We start from the raw sequence: 26,323 nt of genomic DNA on the forward strand, positions 1-26,323 counted from the left end.
CTGATAAAGTTGAGGCATGCTCATCAAACACTTATTTGGAACATCCCACAGGTGTGCAGGCTAATTGGGAACAGGTGGGTGCCATGATTGGGTATAAAAACAGCTTCCCAAAAACTGCTCAGGCGGTACTGCATCAAAAACCGACATCAGTGTGTAAAGGATATAACCACACGGGCTCAGGAAGACTTCATAAAACCACTGTCAGTAACTACAGTTGGTCGCTACATCTGTAAGTGCAAGTTAAAACTCTACTATGCAAAGCGAAAGCCATTTATATCAACAACACCCAGCAACGATGCCGGCTTCGCTGGGCCCGAGCTCATCTAAGATGGACTGATGCAAAGTGAAAAAGTGGTCTGACGAGTCCACATTTCAAATTATATTTGGAAACTGTGGACGTGGTGTCCTCCGGAACAAAGAGGAAAATAACCATTCTGATTGTTATAGGCACAAAGTTGAAAAGCCAGCATGTGTGATGGTATGGGGGTGTATTAGTGCCCAAGGCATGGGTAACTTACACATCTGTGAAGGCACCATTAATGCTGAAAGGTACATACAGGTTTTGGAGTAACATATGTTGTCATCCAAGCAACGTTATCATGGACGCCCCTGCTTATTTCAGCAAAACAATGCCAAGCCAAGGGTTACAACAGTGTGGCTTCGTAGTAAAAGAGTGCGGGTACTTTCCTGGCCCGCCTGTAGTCCAGACCTGTCCCTCGTGGACAATATGTGGCGCATTATGAAGCGTAAAATACGACAGCGGAGACCCCGGACTGTTGAAGGACTGAAGCTCTACATAAAACAAGAATGGGAAAGAATTCCACTTTCAAAGCTTCAACAATTACTTTCCTCAGTTCCCAAACGTTTATTGAGTGTTGTTAAAAGAAAAGGTGATGTAACACAGTGGTGAACATGCCCTTTCCCAACTACTTTGGCACGTGTTGCAGCCGTGAAATTCTAAGTTAATTATTATTTGCCAAAAAAATATAAAGTTTATGAGTTTGAACATCAAATATGTTGTCTTTGTAGCATATTCAACTGAATATGGGTTGAAAAGGATTTGCAAATCATTGTATTCTGTTTATATTTACATCGAACGCAATTTCCCAACTCATATGGAAACGGGGTTTGTATTTTCATGCTTACTATGGTATATTATCCATCCATCCATTTTTGTACCGCTTGTCCCTTTCAGGGTTTCGGGGGGTGCTGGAGCCTATCTCAGCTGTATTCGGGCGGAAGGTGGGTTACACCTTGGACAAGTCGCCACCTCATCTATGTTTTATTTATTATTAATTTATTCACTGTTCTGTTACAGAGAACAAGGAAATGGGATACAATTGCTATGGTATGAAAAGGGGTGGGATTAAATAAGCTCTGCTTCTTCCTACTTCTTTTCGGACGTGCTGCAATGAAACAACTAAAAATGTGTGATTCATTCCATTCCATTGTATGCAAAAACCGGACAGTTTTTCCCACAGGCCAGGCATCTATTTGTGGTGGTGTGGTCCGGTGGTGGGGGGGGAGAATGCGGAGTTGGAATTGAATTACAACACTTTATGTACATATTTATATACATATTTATATAATATTTTCAAATTTAGTCCTGGGTTCAAATCCAGGCTCGGGATCTTTCTGTGTGGAGTTTGCATGTTCTCCCCGTGAGTGCGTGGGTTCCCTCCGGGTACTCCGGCTTCCTCCCACTTCCAAAGACATGCACCTGGGGATAGGCCCCTCCCACCTCCAAAGACATGCACCTGGGGATAGACCCCTCCCACTTCCAAAGACATGCACCTGGGGATAGGCCCCTCCCACTTCCAAAGACATGCACATGGGGATAGGCCCCTCCCACCTCCAAAGACATGCACATGGGGACAGGCCCCTCCCACTTCCAAAGACATGCACCTGGGGATAGGCCCCTCCCACTTCCAAAGACATGCACCTGGGGATAGGCCCCTCCCACTTCCAAAGACATGCACCTGGGGATAGGTTGATTGGCAACACTAAATGGTCCCTAGTGTGTGAATGTTGTCTGTCTATCTGTGTTGGCCCTGCGATGAGGTGGCGACTTGTCCAGGGTGTACCCCGCCTTCCGCCCGATTGTAGCTGAGATAGGCGCCAGCGCCCCCCGCCACCCCGAAAAGGGAATAAGCGGTAGAAAATGGATGGATGGATATAATATGTAACTACAAGCTCTATGCACAGAGTCCCATTGTTATTATGAGCGGTCGAGCGAGTTAAAAGCCGGAAAAAAATTAAAAATAAAATAAATACGTTTTAATTTTAATTTTTTTTTTTTTATTTGTGTCGGCCGTAATTCTTTCATGGCGGGCCGCCACAAATAAATGAAAGTGTGGGTAACCCTGCTAGAACTGAACTGAACACAGGGGGCAGTGAAAAAAAAAAATACAGGGAAAATTGACCATTATATTTTTCCATCCATCCATCCATTTCTACCGCTTATTCCCTTTTTTGGGGTCTATCTCAGCTACAATCGGGCGGAAGGCAGGGTACACCCTGGACAAGTCGCCAACTCGTCGCAGGGCCAACACAGATAGACAGACAACATTCACAAACTAGGGACCATTTTAGTGTTGCCAATCAACCTATCCCCAGGTGCATGTCTTTGGAAGTGGGAGGAAGCCGGAGTACCCGGAGGGAACCCACGCATTCACGGGGAGAACATGCAAACTCCACACAGAAAGATCCCGAGCCTGGATTTGAACCCAGGACTGTAGGACCTACGTATTGTGAGGCAGACGCACTAACCCAGGGGTGCCCACACTTTTTCTGCAGGCGAGCTACTTTTCAATTGACCAACTCGAGGGGATCTACCTCATTTATATATATCATTTATATTTATTTATTTATGAAAGAGACATTTTTGTAAACAAGTTAAATGTGTTTAATGATAATACAAGCATGTGTAACACATATAGATGTCTTTCTTTCACAAAGACAAGAATATAAGTTGGTGTATTACCTGATTCTGATGACTTGCATTGATTGGAATCAGACAGTAATGATGATAACGCCCACATTTTCAAATGGAGGAGAAAAAAAGTTGTCCTTTCTGTACAATACCACATGAAAGTGGTTGGTTTTTTGGCATCTAATTCATCCAGCTTCCATACACTTTACAAGAAAAACATGGGCGGCAAATTCCGTAGCTTGCTTGATTGACATTCACGGCACCCGAGGGTCTTGTGAGATGACGCTGGCTGCTGCCAGTTCATTATTATGAAAAAATGACAGAGAGGAAGGCGAGAAACACTTTTTATTTCAACAGACTCTCGCGCCGTACCTTCCGTCAAAACTCTAAAGGCCGACTGCACATTTCCTATCTTCACAATAAAAGCCCTGCTTCATGCTGCCTGCGCTAACAAAATAAGAGTCCCGGAAAGCTGGCGTGCACAAGTGATGTGCACGCCAGCTTTCTGAGGGATCGCTTGTGCACGCCAGTTTTCCGAGATTCTGTATTTAGTTAGTGCAGGCAGCATGAAGCAGGGCTTTTATTGTGAAGATAGGAAATGTGCAGTCGGCCTTTAGAGTTTTGACGGAAGGTACGGCGCGAGAGTCTGTTGAAATAAAAAGTGTTTCTCGCCTTCCTCTCGGTCATATTTTCATAATAATGATCTTGCAGCAGCCAGCGTCATCTCACAAGACCCTCCGGTACCGTGAATGTCATTTAAGTGACGTCTTGGTGAAGATTGATGATCACTCATTTTTAGGTCTATTTTTTTTTTAAATCTGGCTGGAGATCGACTGACACACCCCCCCCCTGGCCACCTTGCTGCTGGTGGCCATGATTGTAAACAATGTGAGATTTTCTTATTTAAACGGGGATAGCAGGTCCATTCTATGTGTCATACTTGATCATTTCACGATATTGCCATATTTTTCCTGAAAGGATTTAGTAGAGAACATCCACGATAAAGTTCGCAACTTTTGGTCGCAAATAAAAAAGCCTTGCCTGTACCGGAAGTAGCAGACGATGTGCGCGTGACGTCACGGATTGTAGGGCTCCTCACATCTGAACATTGTTTATGATCTTGGCCACCAGCAGCGAGAGCGATTCGGACCGAGAAAGCGACGATTTCCAAATTAATTTGAGCGAGGATGAAAGATTCGTGGATGAGGAAAGTGAGAGTAAAGGACTGGAAGAAAAAAAAAGACGAGGGCAGTGGGAGCGATTCAGATGTTATTGGACACATTTACTAGGATAATTCTGGAAAATCCCTTATCTGCTTATTGGGTTACTAGTGTTTTAGTGAGATTATATGGTCATACGTGAAAGTCGGAGTGGTGTGGTGACCACCAGTATCTCTGAGGGAAGCCTTGGAGGAGCCAAGAAAGTCGCAGTTGCCTCTTTGACAGCTGCAGGAGGAACGACACGAGCTCCGCTCATGTCTACGGTAAGAGCCGACTTATTACCACAATTTACTCACCGAAACCTGACGGTTGACATGTGGTAGAGAACCATGTTCGCTTGACCGCTCTGTTGCATATTAAAGCTTCACAACAAACAAAGACACACCGGCTGTGTTTGTGTTGCAATACACCGCTTTCCACCAACAGCATTCTTCTTTGACGTCTCCATTATTAATTGAACAAATTGCAAAAGATTCATCAACACAGATGTCCAGAATAATGTGTAATCACGCGATAAAAACAGACTACTTTCAGCCGTGATCGGTGCTGGGAGAACATGTCCCACTGGTGACGTCATCATTCCGCGACGTTTTCAACAGGATACTTGGCGGGAAATTTAAAATTGTAATTTAGTAAACTAAAGCGGCCGTATTGGCATGTGTTGCAATGTTAATATTTCATCATTGATATATAAACTATCAGACTGCGTGGTCGCTAGTAGTGGGTCTCAGTAGGCCTTTAATGAAGAGATGTCAAGTTCGAACGCTTGACACCTCGCGATCGACGTAATGGGCACCCCTGCACTAACCCCCCGTGAAGCCCCCCATTATATTTTTATCAGAGCCAAAGCAGGAAGGGGCTAGGAATACGTTTGTGGTACAATTTGATATGAAGCTTCTTTCAGTCCTAAATGTATTGACATTTTACATTCACCCCCCCACAGACGGGGGAAGGGGGGTCCTATATTTAGGCGTCCAGGGAGAGTGCCGTGCTATGTGTGCTACACGATAGCGACGTGCAGACCCTGCAAGTCCTCAAATGTGTTGGGCGCCACAGATGACACACAAAGCGCCGACCATTTGCAAGTCTGCAAAAGAAAACGCAAGTTTGGGCTAAGGAGCGAACAAGAGAGCCATTGTTCTCTCCGAGTTACTGTTGGGTCGGCCTGAACATTCTTGAAGGAACCACAGAGCGTTCCATACACAACACTTAGGGCCTCTGCTTCTTCGCGCTTGGCGACTAATGCAATATTTAATCTGCTTCTCCTGAAGCGTCTTAAGAAAAGATCGGGTCACCTTCCCTGATCGCGGGTTTAAAAAAAAAGGGCACCTAAGGGAACCGTGGGGTTTGCGGTGCTCCAAATATACAATTATTGATAATCTTACTGTAGCAGCATTTTTGGTTGAATGTAATTATATACAGTATTATCCATGACCTGCTGACTGGGTATTTAACTAGCAATTATAATTCCTTAGAAAATGTTGCTGTTTTTAAGAAATCCACCTTAGCTACTACAAACCCCGTTTCCATATGAGTTGGGAAATTGCGTTTGATGTAAATATAAACAGAATACAATGATTTGCGAATCATTTTCAACCCATATTCAGTTGAATATGCTACAAAGACAACATATTTGATGTTCAAACTGATAAACATTTTTTAATTAGCTTTAGAATTTGATGCCAGCAACACCTGACAAAGAAGTTGGGAAAGGTGGCAATGAATACTGATATTGTTGAGTAATGCTCAGCAAACACTTATTTGGAACATCCCACAGGTGTGCAGGCTAATTGGGAACAGGTGGGTGCCATGATTGGGTATGAAAGCATCCATCCATCCATTTTCTACCGCTTATTCCCTTTCGGGGTCGCGGGGGGCGCTGGCGCCTATCTCAGCTACAATCGGGCGGAAGGCGGCGTACACCCTGGACAAGTCGCCACCTCATCGCAGGGCCAACACAGATAGACAGACAACATTCACACACTAGGGCCAATTTAGTGTTGCCAATCAACCTATCCCCAGGTGCATGTCTTTGGAAGTGGGAGGAAGCCGGAGTACCCGGAGGGAACCCACGCACTCACGGGGAGAACATGCAAACTCCACACAGAAAGATCCCGAGCCTGGATTTGAACCCAGGACTAAATTTGTAAATATTATATAAATATGTATATAAATATGTACATCAAGTGTTGTAATTCTATTCCAACCCCCCCGACCACACCACCACAAATAGATGCCTGGCCTGTTGCCAATCAACCTATCCCCAGGTGCATGTCTTTGGAAGTGGGAGGAAGCCGGAGTACCCGGAGGGAACCCACGCATTCACGGGGAGAACATGCAAACTCCACACAGAAAGATCCCGAGCCTGGATTTGAACCCAGGACTGCAGGACCTTCGTATTGTGAGGCAGATGCACTAACCCCTCTGCCACCGTGAAGCCGGTATGAAAGCAGCTTCCATGAAATGCTAAGTAATTCACAAACAAGGATGGGGCGAGGGTCACCACTTTGTTAGCAAATTGTCGAACAGTTTTAGAACATTTCTCAACGAGCTATTGCAAGGAATTTAGGGATTTTACCATCTACGGTCCGTAAAATCATCAAAAGGTTCAGAGAATTTGGATAAATCACTGCATGTAAGCGACAATATTATAGACTGCGTGAAAAACCGACATCGGTGTGTAAAGGATATCACCACAGGGGCTCAGGAACACTTCATTAAACCACTGTCAGTAACAACAGTTGGTAGCTACATCTGTAAGTGCAAGTTAAAACTCTACTATGCAAAGCGAAACCCATTTATCAACAACACCCGGAAACGCCGCCGGCTTCGCTTGGCCCGAGCTCATCTAAGATGGACTGATGCAAAGTGAAAAAGTTTTCTGTGGTCTGACGAGTCCACGTTTCAAATTATATTTGGAAACTGTGGACGTGGTGTCCTCCGGAACAAAGAGGGAAATAACCATCCGGATTGTTATAGGCGCAAAGTTGAAAAGCCAGCATGTGTGATGGTATGGGGGTGTATTAGTGCCCAAGGCATGGGTAACTTACACATCTGTGAAGGCACCATTAATGCTGAATGGTCCATACAGGTTTTGGAGCAACATATGTTGTCGTCCAAGCAACGTTATCATGGACGCCCCTGCTTATTTCAGCAAGTCAATGCCAAGCCACGTGTTGCAACAGCGTGGTTTCGTAGTAAAAGAGTGCGGGTACTTTCCTGGCCCGTCTGCAATCCAAACCTGTCTCCCATGGAAAATGTGTGGCGCATTATGAAGCGTAAAATACGACAGCGGAGACCCCGGACTGTCATCCGGACCAAAGGGGAAGCGAACCATCCAGACTGTTATCGACGCAAAGTTGAAAAGCCAGCATCTGTGATGGTATGGGGGTGCATTAGTGCCAAGGCATGGGTAACTTAAACATCTGTGAAGGCACCATTAATGCTGAAAGGCACATACAGGTTTTGGAACAACATATGCTGCCATCTAAGCGCCGTCTTTTTCATGGACGCCCCTGCTTATTTCAGCAAGACAATGCCAAGCCACATTCAGCACGTGTTACAACAGCGTGGCTTCGTAAAAAAAGAGTGCGGGTACTTTCCTGGCCCGCCTGCAGTCCAGACCTGTCTCCCATGGAAAATGTGTGGCACATTATGAAGCGTAAAATAGGAAAGCGGAGACCCTGGACTGTTGAAGGACTGAAGCTCTACATAAAACAAGAACGGGAAATAATTCCACTTTCAAAGCTTCAACAATTAGTTTCCTCAGTTCCCAAACGTTTATTGAGTGTTGTTAAAATAAAAGGTGATGTAACACAGTGGTGAACATGCCCTTTCCCAACTACTTTGGCACGTGTTGCAGCCATGAAATTCTAAGTTAATTATTATTTGCCAAAAAAATATGTAAAGTTTATGAGTTTGAACATCAAATATGTTGAATATGTGTTGAAAATGATTTGCAAATAATTGTATTCTGTTTATATTTACATCTAACACAATTTCCCAACTCATATGGAAACGGGATTTGTAAAAGATATTAGTTACAAGAAGTACTTTGTTATGGAATTCTTTTTTTAAGCTACCTGAATCGATTTTATGATTATTGTTTTTAGTTTCATGACTATTTACATTGTAGATAGTCACATCAAAACTATGAAAAAACACATGTGGAGTTATGTACTTCACAAAAAAAAGATGAAATAACTGAAAACATGATTTATGTCCTGTTTTCTTCAAAATAGCCACCCTTTGCTCCGATTACTGCTTTGTACACGCTTGGCATTCTCTCCATGGACTTCAAAAGGGTTTTCACTTCACAGGTGTGCTTGAAGCTCATCGATGAGCTTCAAGTGCAAAAGAGTCATCACAGCCAAGGGTGGCTATTTGGAAGAAACTAGAATATAAAACAGGAGGAACAGTGTGGTTTTCGTCCTGGTCGTGGAACTGTGGACCAGCTCTGTACTCTCGGCAGGGTTCTTGAGGGTGCATGGGAGTTTGCCCAACCAGTCTACATGTGCTTTGTGGACTTGGAGAAGGCATTCGACCGTGTCCCTCGGGAAGTCCTGTGGGGAGTTCTCAGAGAGTCTGGGGTATCGGACTGTCTTATTGTGGCGGTCCGCTCCCTGTATGATCAGTGCCAGAACTTGGTCCGCATTGCCGGCAGTAAGTCAAACACGTTTCCAGTGAGGGTTGGACTCCGCCAAGGCTGTCCTTTGTCACCGATTCTGTTCATAACTTTTATGGACAGAATTTCTAGGCGCAGTCAAGGCGTTGAGGGGATCCGGTTTGGTGACCGCAGGATTAGGTCTCTGCTTTTTGCGGATGTGGTCCTGATGGCTTCATCTGACCGGGATCTTCAGCTCTCGCTGGATCGGTTCGCAGCCGAGTGTGAAGCGACCGGAATGAGAATCAGCACCTCCAAGTCCGAGTCCATGGTTCTCGCCCGGAAAAGGGTGGAGTGCCATCTCCGGGTTGGGGAGGAGACCCTGCCCCAAGTGGAGGAGTTCAAGTACCTAGGAGTCTTGTTCACGAGTGAGGGAAGAGTGGATCGTGAGATCGACAGGCGGATCGGTGCGGCGTTTTCAGTAATGCGGACGTTGTACCGATCCGTTGTGGTGAAGAAGGAGCTGAGCCGGAAGGCAAAGCTCTCAATTTACCGGTCGATCTACGTTCCCATCCTCACCTATGGTCATGAGCTTTGGGTCATGACCGAAAGGATAAGATCACGGGTACAAGCGGCCGAAATGAGTTTGGGTCTCTCCCTTAGAGATAGGGCGAGAAGCTCTGCCATCCGGGAGGAACTCAAAGTAAAGCCGCTGCTCCTTCACATTGAGAGGAGCCAGATGAGGTGGTTCGGGCATCTGGTCAGGATGCCACCCGAACGCCTCCCTAGGGAGGTGTTTAGGGCACGTCCAACCGGTAGGAGGCCACGGGGAAGACCCAGGACACGTTGGGAAGACTATGTCTCCCGGCTGGCCTGGGAACGCCTCGGGATCCCCCGGGAAGAGCTAGACGAAGTGGCTGGGGAGAGGGAAGTCTGAGTTTCCCTGCTTAGGCTGTTGCCCCCGCGACCCGACCTCGGATAAGCGGAAGATGATGGATGGATGGATGGATGGATAGAATATAAAACATGTTTTCAGTTATTTCACCTTTTTTTGTGAGAAGTACATAACTCCACATGTGTTCATTCATAGTTTTGATGCCTTCAGGGACAATCTACAATGTTATTTATGTTTATAAAACGATGTAGAACGTCCGGCGGTTCAGACTGAAAACCTTAACGGGCCGTATGTGGCCTTTTTTTGCCTAAGTCTGTCTTAAAGTAAAAAAAGTAAAAGTACCATTGATGTGTTTTCTTTATTTTCATGACTACCGTATTTCTTTGAATTGCCGCCGGGGGGTCCAACTTTAACCGCCAAATCTGACTGTACTGACGTCCCTTTCCTGGGTCGAGGATCAGGCCCCCGTCTCCTGGTTGGATTATCATGAGAAAGACCACTTTTACGTGATAAAAGGAGTCTTGTCACTTCTCCTTCAAGTGACTTCTCCAGGCACAAAGACCCGCTTTTTATCGGGGCCCATTGTGCGCGGACCGGTTTAGTGGCGTGTCTAATGGACCCGCCGTGCCCGGGCCCTTGAGCCGCTGCTGAAAGAGGGAGCGGGGGACAAAGTTGGGGACATGTACAAGCTGGAGGTGCAGGGACACCCTCCTCTCCTTTGGAGACTTGAGGGGAGGCGGCGGCGGGCGAGTCCCTGTTGACTTTGGAGGTGAGGTGTCAAGCGTTCGAACTTGACATCTCTTCATTAAAGTCCTACTGAGACCCACTACTAGCCACCACGCGGTCTGATAGTTTATATATCAATGACGAAATATTAACATTGCAACACATGCCAATACGGCCGCTTTAGTTTACTAAATTACAATTTTAAATTTCCCGCGAAGTATCCTGTTGAAAACGTCACGGAATGATGACGTCACCAGTGGGACATGTTCTCCCAGCACCGATCACGGCTGAAAGTAGTCTGTTTTTATCGCGTAATTACACATTATTCTGGACATCTGTGTTGATGAATCTTTTGCAATTTGTTCAATTAATAATGGAGACGTCAAAGAAGAATGCTGTTGGTGGAAAGCGGTGTATTGCAACACAAACACAGCCGGTGTGTCTTTGTTTGTTGTGAAGCTTCGAGATGCTACCTCAGTAGAAGCATTTAAGTCTCACCTTAAAACTCATCTGTATACTCTAGCCTTTAAATAGACCTCCTTTTTAGACCAGTTGATCTGCCGCTTCTTTTCTTTCTCCTATGTCCCCCCCTCCCTTGTGGAGGGGGTCCGGTCCGATAACCATGGATGAAGTACTGGCTGTCCAGAGTCGAGACCCAGGATGGACCGCTCGTCGGGACCCAGGATGGACTGCTCGCCTGTATCGGTTGGGGACATCTCTACGCTGCTGATCCGCTTGAGATGGTTTCCTGTGGACGGGACTCTCGCTGCTGTCTTGGAGCCACTATGGATTGAACTTTCACAGTATCATGTTAGACCCGCTCGACATCCATTGCTTTCGGTCCCCGAGAGGGGGGGGGGTTGCCCACATCTGAGGTCCTCTCCAAGGTTTCTCATAGTCAGCATTGTCACTGGCGTCCCACTGGATGTGAATTCTCCCTGCCCACTGGGTGTGAGTTTTCCTTGCCCTTTTGTGGGTTCTTCCGAGGATGTTGTAGTCGTAATGATTTGTGCAGTCCTTTGAGACATTTGTGATTTGGGGCTATATAAATAAACATTGATTGATTGAATATGGAACAGAGCGGTCAAGCGAACATGTTTCTCTACCACATGTCAACCGGCAGGTTTCGGTGAGAAAATTGTGGTAATAAGTCGGCTCTTACCGTAGACATGTCGTTCCTCCTGCAGCTGTCAAAGAGGCAGCCGCGACTTTCTTGGCTCCTCCGTGGCTTCCCTCAGAGACACTGGTGGTCACCACACCCCTCTGACTTTCAGGTATGACTATATAATCTCACTAAAACACTAGTAACACAATAAGTAGATGAGGGATTTTCCAGAATTATCCTAGTAAATGTCTCCAATAACATCTGAATCGCTCCGACTGCCCTCGTCTTTTTTTTTTTCTTCTAGTCCTTCACTCTCACTTTTCTCATCCATGAATCTTTCATCCTCGCTCAAATTAATTTGGAAATCGTCGCTTTCTCGGTCCGAATCGCTCTCGCTGCTGGTGGCCATGATTGTAAACAATGTTCAGATGTGAGGAGCTCCACAACCCGTGATGTCACACACACATCGTCTGCTACTTCCTGTACAGGCAAGGCTTTTTTATTAGCGACCAAAAGTTGCGAACTTTATCGTGGATGTTCTCTACTAAATCCTTTCAGCAAAAATATGGCAATATTGTGAAATGATCAAGTATGACACATAGAATGGACCTGCTATCCCCGTTTAAATAAGAACATCTCACATTGTTTACAATCATGGCCACCAGCAGCAAGAGCGATTCGGACCGAGAAAGCGACGATTTTCCCATTAATTTGAGCGAGAATGAAAGATTCGTGGATGAGGAAAGTGAGAGTGAAGGACTATAAAAAAAAATACTATACAGTGGGAGCGATTCAGATGTTATTAGACACATTTACTAGGATAATTCTGGAAAATCTCTTATCCGTTTATTGTGTTACTAGTGTTTTAGTGAGATTATATGGTACCTGAAAGTTGGAGGGGTGTGGCGACGAGTGTGGTGACTGCCAGTGTCTCTGAGGGAAGCCACGTTTCTCGACAAGGCAAAACGAAGGCAGCCGTTGGGGCCAGGCTGAGCATTTTTTCCCCCCCTCCCCGACGGTGGAAGGATCCCACGTTCGGGGGCGGCCGGTCGGAGGAGGCAAGAGAGTCGCAGCTGCTTCTTTGACAGGTGCAGGAGGAACGACGCAAGCTCTCCGCTCATGTCTACGGTAAGAGCTGACTTATTACCACAATTTTCTCACCGAAACCTGCTGGTTGACATGTAGTAGAGAACCATGTTTGCTTGACCGCTCTGTTCCATAGTAAAGCTTCACCTTCGGGAATGCAAACTGTGTTTGTGTTGCTAAAGGCAGCCGCAATACACCGCTTCCCACCTACATCTTTCTTCTTTGACGTCTCCATTATTAATTGAACAAATTGCAAAAGATTCAGCAACACAGATGTCCCGAATACTGTGTAATTATGCGATTAAAGCAGACGACTTATAGCTGGGATCAGGCTGGAACAAAATGTCTGCTACAATCCGAGACGTCACGCGCACACGTCATCATACCGACGTTGTCAACAGGATACTTTGCGTGGAATTTAAAATTGCAATTTAGTAAACTAAAAAGGCCGTATTGGCATGTGTTGCAATGTTAATATTTCTTCATTGATATATAAACTATCAGACTGCGTGGTCGCTAGTAGTGGCTTTCAGTAGGCCTTTAAGTCCGCCCTGAGATCGGCAGGTCGTGAGTTCAAACCCCGACCGAGTCATACCAAGGACTATAAAAATGGGTCCCATTACCTCCCTGCTTGGCACTCAGCATCAAGGGTTGGAATCACCAAAAAATATTCCCGGGCGCGGCCGCCGCTGCTGCTCACTGCTCCCCTCACCCCCCAGGGGGTGGAGAAGGGGATGGGTCGAATACAGAGGGTCATTTCACCACACCCAGTATGTGTGTGTGACTATCATTGCTACTTTAAGTCCGCCCTGAGATTGGCAGGTGGTAGAGATGCACGGATAGGCAATTGTATCATCCGCAACCGCATCACCAAAGTCGTCATCCACCCGCCGTCCACCCGAACCAACAATTTATCAGAACCGTACCCGCCCGCTAAACGCCCGCTGAAATACATTGGTGGGGTTTGCTGCTAGCGGGGTGTATAAAACAGTCAGGAATTATCACGGATACAAAGGATTCTGGGTATTTGTTGTGTTGCGTTTATGTTGTGTTACTGTGAGGATGTTCTCCCGAAATGTGTTTGTCGTTCTTAATTGGTGTGGCTTCACAGCGTGGCGCATATTACTAAGAGTGTTAAAATTGTTTATATCACAACATGTTGTAATAGGCGACAAAGCCAATGGCTTCATAGCACGCCCTAATACTTATTATCTGGGTGACTGCCGGCGGTCAACCTAGAGAATAATAGCGTCCCCTACTGTCTTCTTCGCCTTATGACACGGGTCTTAAATAGTTCTTTGAATGGCAAAGGATAACGATCCCAGAACCATGTATATTAAATATTTCCGGATGGTTCAACCGCCACCCGCCCGAATCTAATCAAAATCTATTTTTTCGTCATGTCACCCGCCCGACCCGCGGTTTATCCGCGGACTCCGCGGATGAAACCGCAAACCGTGGATCTCTAGCAGGTGGTGAGTTCAAACCCTGGCCGAGTAGTTTTATTAGTAGATTTCACAGTACAGTACATATTCCGTACAATTGACCACTAATTGCTAACACCCCGATAAGTTTTTCAACACGTTAATCAATTCATGGTCAATTCTATAAAATACCATACCAAAGACTATAGAAATGAAGTCCCATTACCTCCCTGCTTGGCACTCAGCGTCAAGGGTTGGAATCACCCAAAAAAGATTCTTGAGCGCGGCCGCAGCTGCTGCTCACTGCTCCCCTCACCTCCCGGGGGATGGGTCTAATACAGAGGGTCATTTCACCACACCCAGTATGTGTGTGACTCTCATTGCTACTTTAAGTCCACCCTGAGATTGGCAGGTGGTAGAGATGTAACCGGTGGTCTTTTCCTCTGCGTTGTGTGTTTTTTATGGAAGACGACCGACACAATGGGTTTCTCCACTGCACTTTACTGATAAAACAGAATACAATCGTCATCAAAACTTTGTGCCATTGTCGAGCCCCTCTCCCGTTATCGTAGACAAAAAGGGAAGTTGGAGGGCGTGTCTAACGCATATAAAAAGACAGGTGTCACAGTAATTATTGCAGTAGGAGGGACAATGAGACAATGGTTCCACATTGACAAAACATCAAACAATATTCAGGTATTTACATGTAACTTACATATTTTGTGTAATTATAACAATAATAAAACTTTAGAAAATAAATTATTTACAAGACGTAATTGACCCTGTTACAGAGAGACACGGATAGGAAATTATATAATCCGCAACCGCATCACCAAAGTCGTCATCCACCCGCCGTCCACCCGAACCAACAATTTATCAGAACCGTACCCGCCCGCTGAAATACCTGGTGGGGTTTGCTGCTAGCGGGGTGTATAAAACAGTCAGGAATCATCACGGATACAAAGGATTCTGGGTATTTGTCGTGTTGTGTTTATGTTGTGTTCCTGTGAGGATGTTCTCCCGAAATGTGTTTGTCAATCTTATATTGTGTGTCTTCACAGCGTGGCGCATATTACTAAGAGTGTTACAATTGTTTATATCACAACCATTAGTGTACTCTGTGTCACCCAGTCGTGTGCGTGTTGCCGCGGAAGCCACACACAACATGATGCTGGACTGACAAGCAGACCGTACATGTTGTAGAAGGCGACAAAGCCAATGGTTTCATAGCACGCCCTAATACTTATTATCTGGGTGACTGCCGGCAGTCATTCAGGAGAATAATAGCGTCCCCCTACTGCAGGGGTCAGGAACCTTTTTGGCTGAGAGAGCCATGAAAGCCAAATATTTCAAAATGTATTTCCATGAGAGCCATATCACATTTTTTAACACTGAATACAACTAAATGTGTGCATTTTTAAGTAAGACCAACATTTTTACAGTATAATAAGTCTCTTATTCTTTTTAATAACATTGTTATTCTGAAGCTAACCAATAATAAATCAAATGTCATGTCTGTTGATCATGTTTTTGCTGTTTGTCCTTTGGACTCTTTAAGTTCCTGTTTTTTCCACTCCCTTGCCTTGTTTCCTTGGTTACTCATTTTGTCCACCTGTCTCTGGTGAACAAAATGCCCGCTCACCTGCTTCCCGAGCACTAATCAGAGGCAGTATTTAAGCTCGTCTTTGCCAGTCAGTCGCCCTGGCGTCAATGTGATCTTTTCTTGCTCTGTGCTGACTTGTTTCATGCCTTGCCATAGTTCCGTGCTTCATGCCATGCCAAGTAAGATTTGTTTGATTGATGTTCATAGTCTGTTTATGCGTTAGCTTTGTTCCTTAGCCCAAGTTGTGCCTCCGCTGTGAGCGATTTTTGTTTGTATCTTTTTTTTTAGTTTAAATTAAATCATGTTTGTACCTAAGTGCCATGTCCCGAGTAGTCCGTCTGCCTTCCTGGGGGAACGACCCTGCAGCAAGCTGCGACCCCCCCCATCGTGACATAAAATACTTCTTACCATTAATGCGACTTCTTGAACAGGTGCGGTAGGAAACGGATGGATGGATTTAAATGCATGAGAATGTTTTATATTCCGCACGTTACTTTTAGCACTGTGATTACCAGCGAAATTATTCATAATTATCGTGTTAAGCAATGTCAGCTAAGATTGATCTGAGAGCCAAATGCAGTCATCAAAAGAGCCACATCTGGCTCTAGAGCCATAGGTTCCCTACCCCTGCCCTACTGTCTTCTTGGCCTTATGACACGGGTCTTAAATGGTTCTTTGAATGGGAAAGGATTCCGATCCCAGAACCATGTATATCAAATATTTCCGGATGGTTCAACCGCCACCCGCCCGAATCTAATTAAAATGTATTTTTTTGTCATGTCACCCGCCCGACCCGCGGTTTATCCGCGGATAAACCGCAAACCGCGCATCTCTAGCAGGTGGTGAGTTCAAACCCTGGCCGAGTCTTTTGATTGATTGATACTTTTATTAGTAGATTGCACAGTACAGTACATATTCCGTACAATTGACCACTAAATGGTAACACCCCGATAAGTTTTTCAACACGTTAATCAATTCATGGTCAATTCTATAAAATACCATACCAAAGACTATAGAAATGAAGTCCCATTACCTCCCTGCTTGGCACTCAGCATCAAGGGTTGGAATCACCCAAAAAAGATTCTTGAGCGTGGCCGCCGCTGCTGCTCACTGCTCCCCTCACCCCTCAGAGGGTCATTTCACCACACCTAATACTTTAGTACTTCCATCCATTTTCTACCGCTTATTCCCTTTTTGGGGTCGCGCAGGGCGCTGGTGCCTATCTCAGCTACAATCGGCGGAAGGCGGGGTACACCCTGGACAAGTCGCCACCTAATACTTTAGTACTTTTTACCTGTAGTGTCCCATGAAGCCCGCTGAGGAAAAAAAAGGGGGTAAATAGAGAAAAGTTTACCATGGTAACGCTTCTTCTCATCCCTGGCCAGAGTGACGGCGATCCGCAGGCCGATGCCGGAGGAGCAGCCGGTGATCAGCACCACTTTCTGCCCGCCGTCCGCCATGATGAGTGCGGGGGTGGGAAGCCTGCTCTCCGCTGCTCGGCTGCTCGGCTGCGGGGCTAAAAGCGGATCACCGCGGCGGCCATGTGAGCGTCCTTATGCGGTCACATGCTGAGCCCCCCCGTTCCCTCTTCCTGTTTTTTTTTTTTTTTAGCCACTTATTGTTTTGTATTTTTTTTCAAAAGGAGTTAAGAAGTCCTCCGTGGGTCAAGCGGCGCGCGCAACGTGACACTTTGAACACTCGTGTTGTTGTTTTGGATCCCGCACTTCCGGTTCACTCCACGTCCACTTTCCTAAGCCGCTTATCTTAAAGTTGTCTTTTTTTTGAGGAAAAGAAACGTCGTAAGATGTTTGTAAACGGCGGGGGAAACACGTTGGAGTGTTTATATATATTATATTTATTACACTATGTAACTTTTACTAACATGATGCCTTGGCGTGTGCTGCCATCTTCTGGTGAACAAGTGTATTACACGCATTGTGTACTGTCAATCATTCTAATGCATGAATGAACAGGTAAGGACCAGATGAGTCGCCCGCTGGCCTGTTCTAAAAATAGCTCAAATAGCAGCACTTACCAGTGAGCTGCCTCTATTTTTGGAATTTTATTCATTTACTAGCGAGCTGGTCTCGCTTTGCCTGACATTTTTAATTCTAAGAGAGACAAAACTCAAATAGAATTAGAAAATACAAGAAAATATTTTAAAGACTTGGTCTTCACTGGTTTAAATAAATTCATTTGTTTTTTTTACTTTGCTTCTTATAACAATTTTAGAGAAAAAATACAACCTTAAAAATGATTTTAGGATTTTTAAACACATATACCTTTTTACCTTTTAAATTCCTTCCTCTTCTTTCCTGACAATTTAGATCAATGTTCAAGTATTTTTTATTTTTTTTATTGTTGTAAAGAATAATAAATACATTTTAAATTAATTATTTAGTTTAGCTTCTGTTTTTTTTTGACGGAGAATATTTGTGAAATATTTCTTCAAACTTATTATGATTAAAATATTCGGGCAAATCTAGAAAATCTGTAGAATCCAATTTAAATCTTATTTTAAATTCTTTTGAATATCTTTTAAAAGGTTTGTTCTGGAAACTCTAGAAGAAATAATGATTTGTCTTTGTTAGAAATATAGCTTGGTCCAATTTGTTATATATTCTAACAAAGTGCAGATTGGATTTTAACCTTTTTAAAGATGTCATTAAAATTCTAAAATGTATCTTAATCAGGAAAAATTACTGATGATGTTCCATAAATTATTACTATTTTTTTTTTTTTCAAAAAGATTCGAATTAGCTAGTTTTTCCATTAATTTTTTTGGGTTGAATTTTAAATTTTAAAGAGTCAAAATTGAAGATCAACTATGTTTCAAAATTTTATTTTAATTTTTTCGTGTTTTCTCCTCTTTTAAACTGTTCAATTAAGCGTTTTTCTCATCATTTATTCACTACAAAACACTTTATGTAAAAGGAAAAAAATGTACGACAGAATGACAGACAGAAATACCCATTTTTTTTTATATATATATAGATTTATTTATTAAAGGTAAATTGAGCAAATTGGCTATTTCTGGCAATTTATTTAAGTGTGTATCAAACTGGTAGCCCTTGGCATTAATCAGTACCCAAGAAGTAGCTCTTGCTTTCAAAAAGGTTGGTGACCCCTGGATTAGAGTGATTGAATTATCGACAACACACAATATGTGTGAATGCTCCAAAGCATTCACACAATAAAAGGAAGTTTATGTCTGATTAGAGTCTAATCAGACATAAACTTCATGTTATTGTGTGAATGCTTTGGAGCATTCACATGGTTTTTCAACACCAAAATTCATCTATTTATTATTATTATTTTGTGTATGCGCCAAAGCATTCCCACATATGGTTTTCTACACAAAATGCATCTATTTATTATTGTCATTATTGTGTGAATGCTCCAAATCATTCACAGATATGAATTTCTACACCAAAATTCATCTACTTATTGTTTTTACTGCGTGAATGCTCCAAAACATTCACACATATGATTTTCTACACCAAAATTAATCCATTTATCATTGTGTGAAATGATGTTCCACACCAAAATTCATCTATTTATTATTATTATTATTTTTGTGTGAATGATCCAAAGCATTCACACATATGTTTTTTTTTTTACATCAAAATGTATCTATTTATTGTTATTATTATGTGAATGCTCAAAAAGAATTCACACATATGGTTTTCTACACCAAAATTAATCTATTTATTATTGTGTGAATGCTGCAAAGCATTCCCACATATGGTTTTCTACACCAAAAATCATCTCTTTATTATTGTGTGAATGCTACGAAGCATTTACAAATATGTTTTTCACACCAAAAATAATCTCTTTATTATTGTGTGAATGCTACGAAGCATTTACAAATATGTTTTTTTACACCAATATTAATCTATTTATTGTGTGATTGCTCCAAAGCATTCACACATATGGTTTTCTACACCCAAAAATCATCTATTTATTATTGTGTGAATGCTCCAAAGCATTTAAACATATGATTTTCTACACCAAAAATGTATCTATTTAATATTGTGTGAATGTTCCAAAGCATTCACACATATGGTTTTCTACACCAAAAATCATCTATTTAATATTGTGTGAATGCTCCAAAGCATTCCCACGTATGGTTTTCTACACCAAAAATCATCTCTTTATTATTGTGTGAATGCTACGAAGCATTTACAAATATGTTTTTTTACACCAATATTAATCTATTTATTGTGTGAATGCTCCAAAGCATTCACACATATGGTTTTCTACACCAAAAACATCTATTTATTATTGTGTGAATGCTACAAAGCATTTACAAATATGTTTTTTTACACCAATATTAATCTATTTATTGTGTGAATGCTCCAAAGCATTTAAACATATGATTTTCTACACCAAAGATGTATCTATTTAATATTGTGTGAATGTTACCAAGCATTCACACATATGGTTTTCTACACCAAAAATCATCTATTTAATATTGTGTGAATGCTCCAAAGCATTCCCACATATGGTTTTCTACACCAAAAATCATCTCTTTATTATTGTGTGAATGCTACGAAGTTTTTACAAATATCTTTCTTTACACCAATATTAATCTATTTATTGTGTGAATGCTCCAAAGCATTCACACATATGGTTTTCTACACCAAAAAATCATCTATTTATTATTGTGTGAATGCTACAAAGCATTTACAAATATGTTTTTTTACACCAATATTAATCTATGTATTGTGTGAATGCTCCAAAGCATTTAAACATATGGTTTTCTACACCAAAAATGTATCTATTTAATATTGTGTGAATGTTCCAAAGCATTCACACATATGGTTTTCTACACCAAAAAATCATCTATTTATTATTGTGTGAATGCTACAAAGCATTTACAAATATGTTTTTTTACACCAATATTAATCTGTTTATTGTGTGAATGCTCCAAAGCATTTAAGCATATGATTTTCTACACCAAAAATGTATCTATTTAATATTGTGTGAATGTTCCAAAGCACTCACACATATGGTTTTCTACACCAAAAATCATCTATTTAATATTGTGTGAATGCTCCAAAGCATTCCCACATATGGTTTTCTACACCAAAAATCATCTCTTTATTATTGTGTGAATGCTACAAAGTTTTTACAAATATCTTTCTTTACACCAATATTAATCTATTTATTGTGTGAATGCTCCAAAGCATTCACACATATGGTTTTCTACACCAAAAATCATCTATTTATTATTGTGTGAATGCTACAAAGCATTTACAAATATGTTTTTTTACACCAATATTAATCTATTTATTGTGTGAATGCTCCAAAGCATTTAAACATATGGTTTTCTACACCAAACATGTATCTATTTAATACTGTGTGAATGCTCCAAAGCATTCACACATATGGTTTTCCACACCAAAATTCCTCTATTTATTATTGTGTGAATGCTACAAAGCATTTACAAATATGTTTTTTTACACCAATATTAATCTATTTATTGTGTGAATGCTGCAAAGCATTTAAACATATGGTTTTCTACACCAAACATGTATCTATTTAATATTGTGTGAATGCTCCAAAGCATTTAAACATATGGTTTTCTACACCAACAATCTTCTATTTATTATTGTGTGAATGCTACAAAGCATTTACAAATATGTTTTTTTACACCAATATTTATCTATTTATTGTGTGAATGCGCCACCGAATTCATACACGTGTTATTGTGTGAATGCTCCAATTTTTCTACACCAAAATTCATCTATTTATTATTGCGTGAATACTCCAAAGCATTCACAGATATGGTTATCTACACCAAAATGAATCTATTTATTATTTCCCAACTTATTCTTCTTCTCCAGATTTTGACACGTTCCACCTTAAACCGATTCCAACCATTTCAACTTCAAACTGTTCAGCCTATTCGGGAATCTCGGGATTTCCCTCAACAAAATCCCACGAGGGTGCTCGGCATTGTCCCGGGTCTTCTTCGTGCATTCACGCACAGTATAAAACATTTGGTGGACAAAATGAGACAAAGGAGGAGTGGCATTGAACACGTCTTTCTGTGACGGCGCCGGAGAAAGTTGTACATGTAAACAAAGCACGGTGCGTTCAAGGACCGCCAAAATTACTGGGACAAAACGGCGCTGGCCAAATACTCTCATTAGTGAAGCATATACTTATTAAACAGTGGGCTTTATAACAATTATTTGTGTTATAGTTCCCCTCCTATCTTTTTCCATTTTTGAAAAAGCTCCAGGGAGCCACTAGGGCGGCGCTAAAGAGTTATTAACCTCTTAAATGACAAACCCCAGCGAGATAACAAGCAGTTGGAGATATTTTTGCTCCCCAAAGCTGAAGTTTTACGCTCTGTCAACCCACGGGCCGTGATTCATGTTGAAAAGGGGTCAAAGTTCACCTGATAACATCTCAAACAAACTTGCTACTTCTGCGACAAGGGGGAAAGGTCAAAGTGCGCAACTTTTTTTTTTTTTTTTTTTCTGGCGTGTGGCCACGTGAGGCGATGTACCGTGTCAGAAATGATTTACGCACCTGTAATAATTGAACACGTTTGTGGTTATTGGCGATCTTCGAAAGGTGATGTTGGTAAAAAAAAAATATATATATATATGATGTAGTATAAAAAACGTGTTTTGTAAAATATTTTCCATGCACAATAAGTTTTACTGGAAAAAAACAGCTTTAAAAGTTGCATATAAATCTAGAGGTCATACAGTTAATCTTTGTGAAATGGGCTAATCCCCCCACTCTGCAACAAAACGTTTCATTGTTGTGCGATTTTACCCGATTTCGGGAAGGTGAGGGGTGCTTATGCAATGCCAGGATTGTTTTATTTTATTTTTCAAACCTTTATTTACCCAGGAAAGGAAGGAAGTTCAAGAAAGTTCTACACATTTATTAGTATATGTATGTATGTATATATATATATATATATATATGTATATGTATATATATGTATATATATATAAATATGTATACATATACATATATATATACATATACATATATATATATATATATATATATATATATATATATATATATATATATATATGTATATATATATATATATATATATATATATATATATATATATTAGGGCTGGGCAACGATTACAAATTTTAATCGAAGTTAATCGCACTATTTCCCCGATTAATCGCGATTAACTGCATTGTATACGCAAAGCCCAATAATGAATTCAAAAGTAGTGTGTAGTGCACCTTTATTGGAATATTCTCCCACATGAACAAAAGCGCCAAAACATTTGTTGTGCAAACACAATTTAAATCAGTCCTTGTTAAACAGTAGCAGTTAAATAGCATATTTGATGAAAATCAACTCCAAAAATGTAAATACAAACATTTAAGCTTATTTCCACTGCCAGGGTATTTAAGTTATCCTGTTTGTTATGGAAAATAAATATAATCTACATACAAATCTCTGAGCCACAATCATAACATCTGAACAGGCAATTTCTGAGGTAACAGCAGAAACATTTTTTTATTATGTTTAAAAAACCTATATTATAGGTAGTGGGCTGTTTTAGGGAATTTTTGATCAAATTATCCGTAGTAGCAATATTAATAATGTTGTGTTTATTCTGCGTAGTGCACTTCAAATAATTATGACCATATCTAGGAATTGATATGATGGGAATTTTCCGATTGTTTGCTTGGTGCTTTGATAAACTGAAGGCATCATATACATGGTACTATATTGTGATGTTATGAGCCAGGGGGAAAAAAGAACTACCCTACCCAGCATGCAACAGGAGTGAGGAGCATGCTAGGTTGTGTCGCCATGACGGCATCTTGTATGTTGTGATATGCACGCTCTGAAAGCAAACGTTAAGAACTCAGCCAACACTCCTGGTCTTCATTATTCATAAATAGACAGACAACACATATACTCCGCTGCTTCACAGGCCGCTGGATGTAGCCGGCAAAGTATTCCCATGCTAGCAAGCACGCCTCATTCAGTCCAAAACGGCCCGATCTATCCACATCCAGAATTGTCTGGCGGTCGTAAGTGATCCCGGAGTGACCACGCTGTAAGCCAGCCAGGAAATTTGCAGAATTGTCCGGTATTTTTGCCCAAATGTTCCATCTTTACCAAGAGCCCCTTGACGCCATCTTGTTAAGAAAAGGCGTTAACAAAATAAAAGCATGTAAACAACATATGCAAATGCGCGATAAAATAATTATCGGCGTTAATAGATTGATGAGTTAATGCGTAATTAACGCATTAATTTGCCCACCCCTAGTTTTAACACAAACATAATGCTTTAGTAGATCAGGCCCATAAGCGTCCTCACTTTTTTCGGCTCCATTTTTAAGGGAAGAGCGTTGGGGGGCGAGGAAGAAAAAAAATATTTAAAAAAAACCTGGCTTCGCTGTACGTCCTAAAATGCAGTGACCGCTGCCAACGATTTGCAGTCTTCCACAGTCGTGGGAGCAATTTGTTTTCCTGCAGTAAATAAATGTTCTAACCACATCACGCCGAGGCTGTTCAAATGTGAGTCTAATGTCGTGACTTGTTTGTTGGTCCAGTCGCTTCTAGTCCAGTTCTAGACCACACTGTTCTAATTTTCTTAAATAAAAATATATGATTAAGTGTGTCAAATGGTTGGATCCATCCATCCATTTCCTACCGCTTATTCCCTTTTGGGGTGGCGGGGGGCGCTGGCGCCTATCTCAGCTATAATCGGGCGGAAGGCGGGGTACACCCTGGACAAGTCGCCACCTCATCGCAGGGCCAACACAAATAGACAGACAACATTCAAACACTAGATCATGGCTGTCAAACTCTGGCCCTTGAGGCAATAAGTGAATTGAAGTGAATTATATTTATATAGCGCTTTTCTCTAGTGACTCAAAGCGCTTTACATAGTGAAACCCAATATCTAACTTACATTTAAGCCAGTGTGGGTGACACTGGGAGCAGGTGGGTAAAGTGTCTTGCCCAAGGACACAACGGCAGTGACTAGGAGGGCACAAGCGGGAATCGAACCTGCAACCCTCAAGTTGCTGGCACGGCCACTCTACAAGCCGAGATATAAATTAGTAAAACTGAAATATGCAGTATTTAGTAATAAGAGCCCTAAAAGATCAATAATGCAGGACACCATTGATTTTAGTTATTTTATATTTTTAAGTAATCACAGTTAAAAATGAATAAAATACCACAAAGAATATTTGGAATCCAAAAGGTGCCCCACTCAGAAAGTGTTACATTTTTATAGTTTTTTTTTTTTTTTTTACTTTCAACACTTAAAATACGAGATCAACTTCAGATATATCCGTCGATTTTACGTTTTAACCATCATTTTGTTTGTTTTATGCTCTTTTGTCAATTTTTTTTTTTTATATGGCAACTGCACAACATATGCAATATTTAACACATAAAACATTTTAAAATTAAATATTTGAACTAATTGGAGCTTTGAAAATAATTCATTATAACATGGATTTTTTTTGTCATTATTTTTTGTGTTGAGCAATGGCTAAAAAATAAATAATTGATTGATTGAAACTTTTAAGGAGTAGTGAAGTGAATTATATTTATATAGCGCTTTTCTCTAGTGACTCAAAGCGCTTTACATAGCGACACCCAATATCTAAGTGACATTTAAAGCAGTGTGGGTGGCACTGGGAGCAGTTGGGTAAAGTGTCTTGCCCAAGGACACGACGGCAGTGAGTAGGATGGCGGAAGCGGGAATCGAACCTGCAACCCACAAGTTGCTGGCACGCCGGTATTATACAGCGGCGATGTCGCTGTAACACCGCATTCACCGCTAATACTCATACTTGCTAACCCCCCCCACCCCCTGATTTTTCAAGGAGACTCCCAAATTTCAGTGCCCCTTACGAAAATCACAGGGGGCAACCATTCTCCCAAATTTCTCCCGATTCCCACCTGGACAACAATATTGGGGGCGTGCCTCAAGCGTCCTCTAAAACCTTTCGTCACGTCTGCTTTTCCGACGTAGAAACAGCGTGCCGGCCTAGTCACATGAACTATGTGGCTTTTACACACACACACGCTAATGCAATGCTAGCTTGGTCAACAGCCATACAGGTCACACTGAGGGTGGCCGTATAAACAACTTTAAGACTGTTACAAATGTGCGCCACACTGTGAACCAACACTAAAGTACAACTCCTCTCTGGGACGGGGGACGGGGGGTATTAGGATGACAGGGGATGCAAAACATTAACAGTGCAATACGTTTTCATAACATGGTCACTACTGCCTACTTTGTCTTGTTATATTCTTATTTTACTGTTATATTGTTATTCCCATTGTTTTTATTCTTTTTGTAATATTTCTCTATTTTGTTTCCATTTAAACCCCCATTATTTACTTTTTACTTTTTTCTTTAAATTGACCTCAACTCTGTACACTGCTGCTGGAATTTAAATTTTCCTGAAGGAACTCTCCTGAAGGAATCAATAAAGTACTATCTATCTATCTATCTATCTATCTATCTATCTCTCTAAATGAGAATGACAAGAAAACTTCGGGAGAACATCCGCACTGTAACACAACAGAACAAATACACAGAATCCCTTGCAGCACTACCTCTTCCTGGACGCTACAATATGAAAATGTATTATTATATACTGTATGTATATATGTATATGTGTATGTAATGTGTCTGTGTGTATCTATGTATGTATATATATATGTATATATGTATAGTTGTGTGTGTGTATAT

General features: G+C 41.7%; 1 protein-coding gene and 1 pseudogene across 2 annotated transcripts in view; both read right to left on the minus strand.

The window, feature by feature from the left end:
- Positions 1 to 17,308, minus strand: part of LOC133555848 (retinol dehydrogenase 8-like) — a 42,274-nt pseudogene extending 24,966 nt beyond the window's left edge.
- nudt1 (nudix (nucleoside diphosphate linked moiety X)-type motif 1) overlaps positions 1 to 26,323 on the minus strand; it is a 134,627-nt gene that overhangs the window by 64,484 nt on the left and 43,820 nt on the right. The window lies entirely within an intron of this gene.

Source organism: Nerophis ophidion, linkage group LG07, assembly GCF_033978795.1.
Source record: "Nerophis ophidion isolate RoL-2023_Sa linkage group LG07, RoL_Noph_v1.0, whole genome shotgun sequence".
NCBI classification, from domain to species: Eukaryota; Metazoa; Chordata; class Actinopteri; order Syngnathiformes; family Syngnathidae; genus Nerophis; species Nerophis ophidion.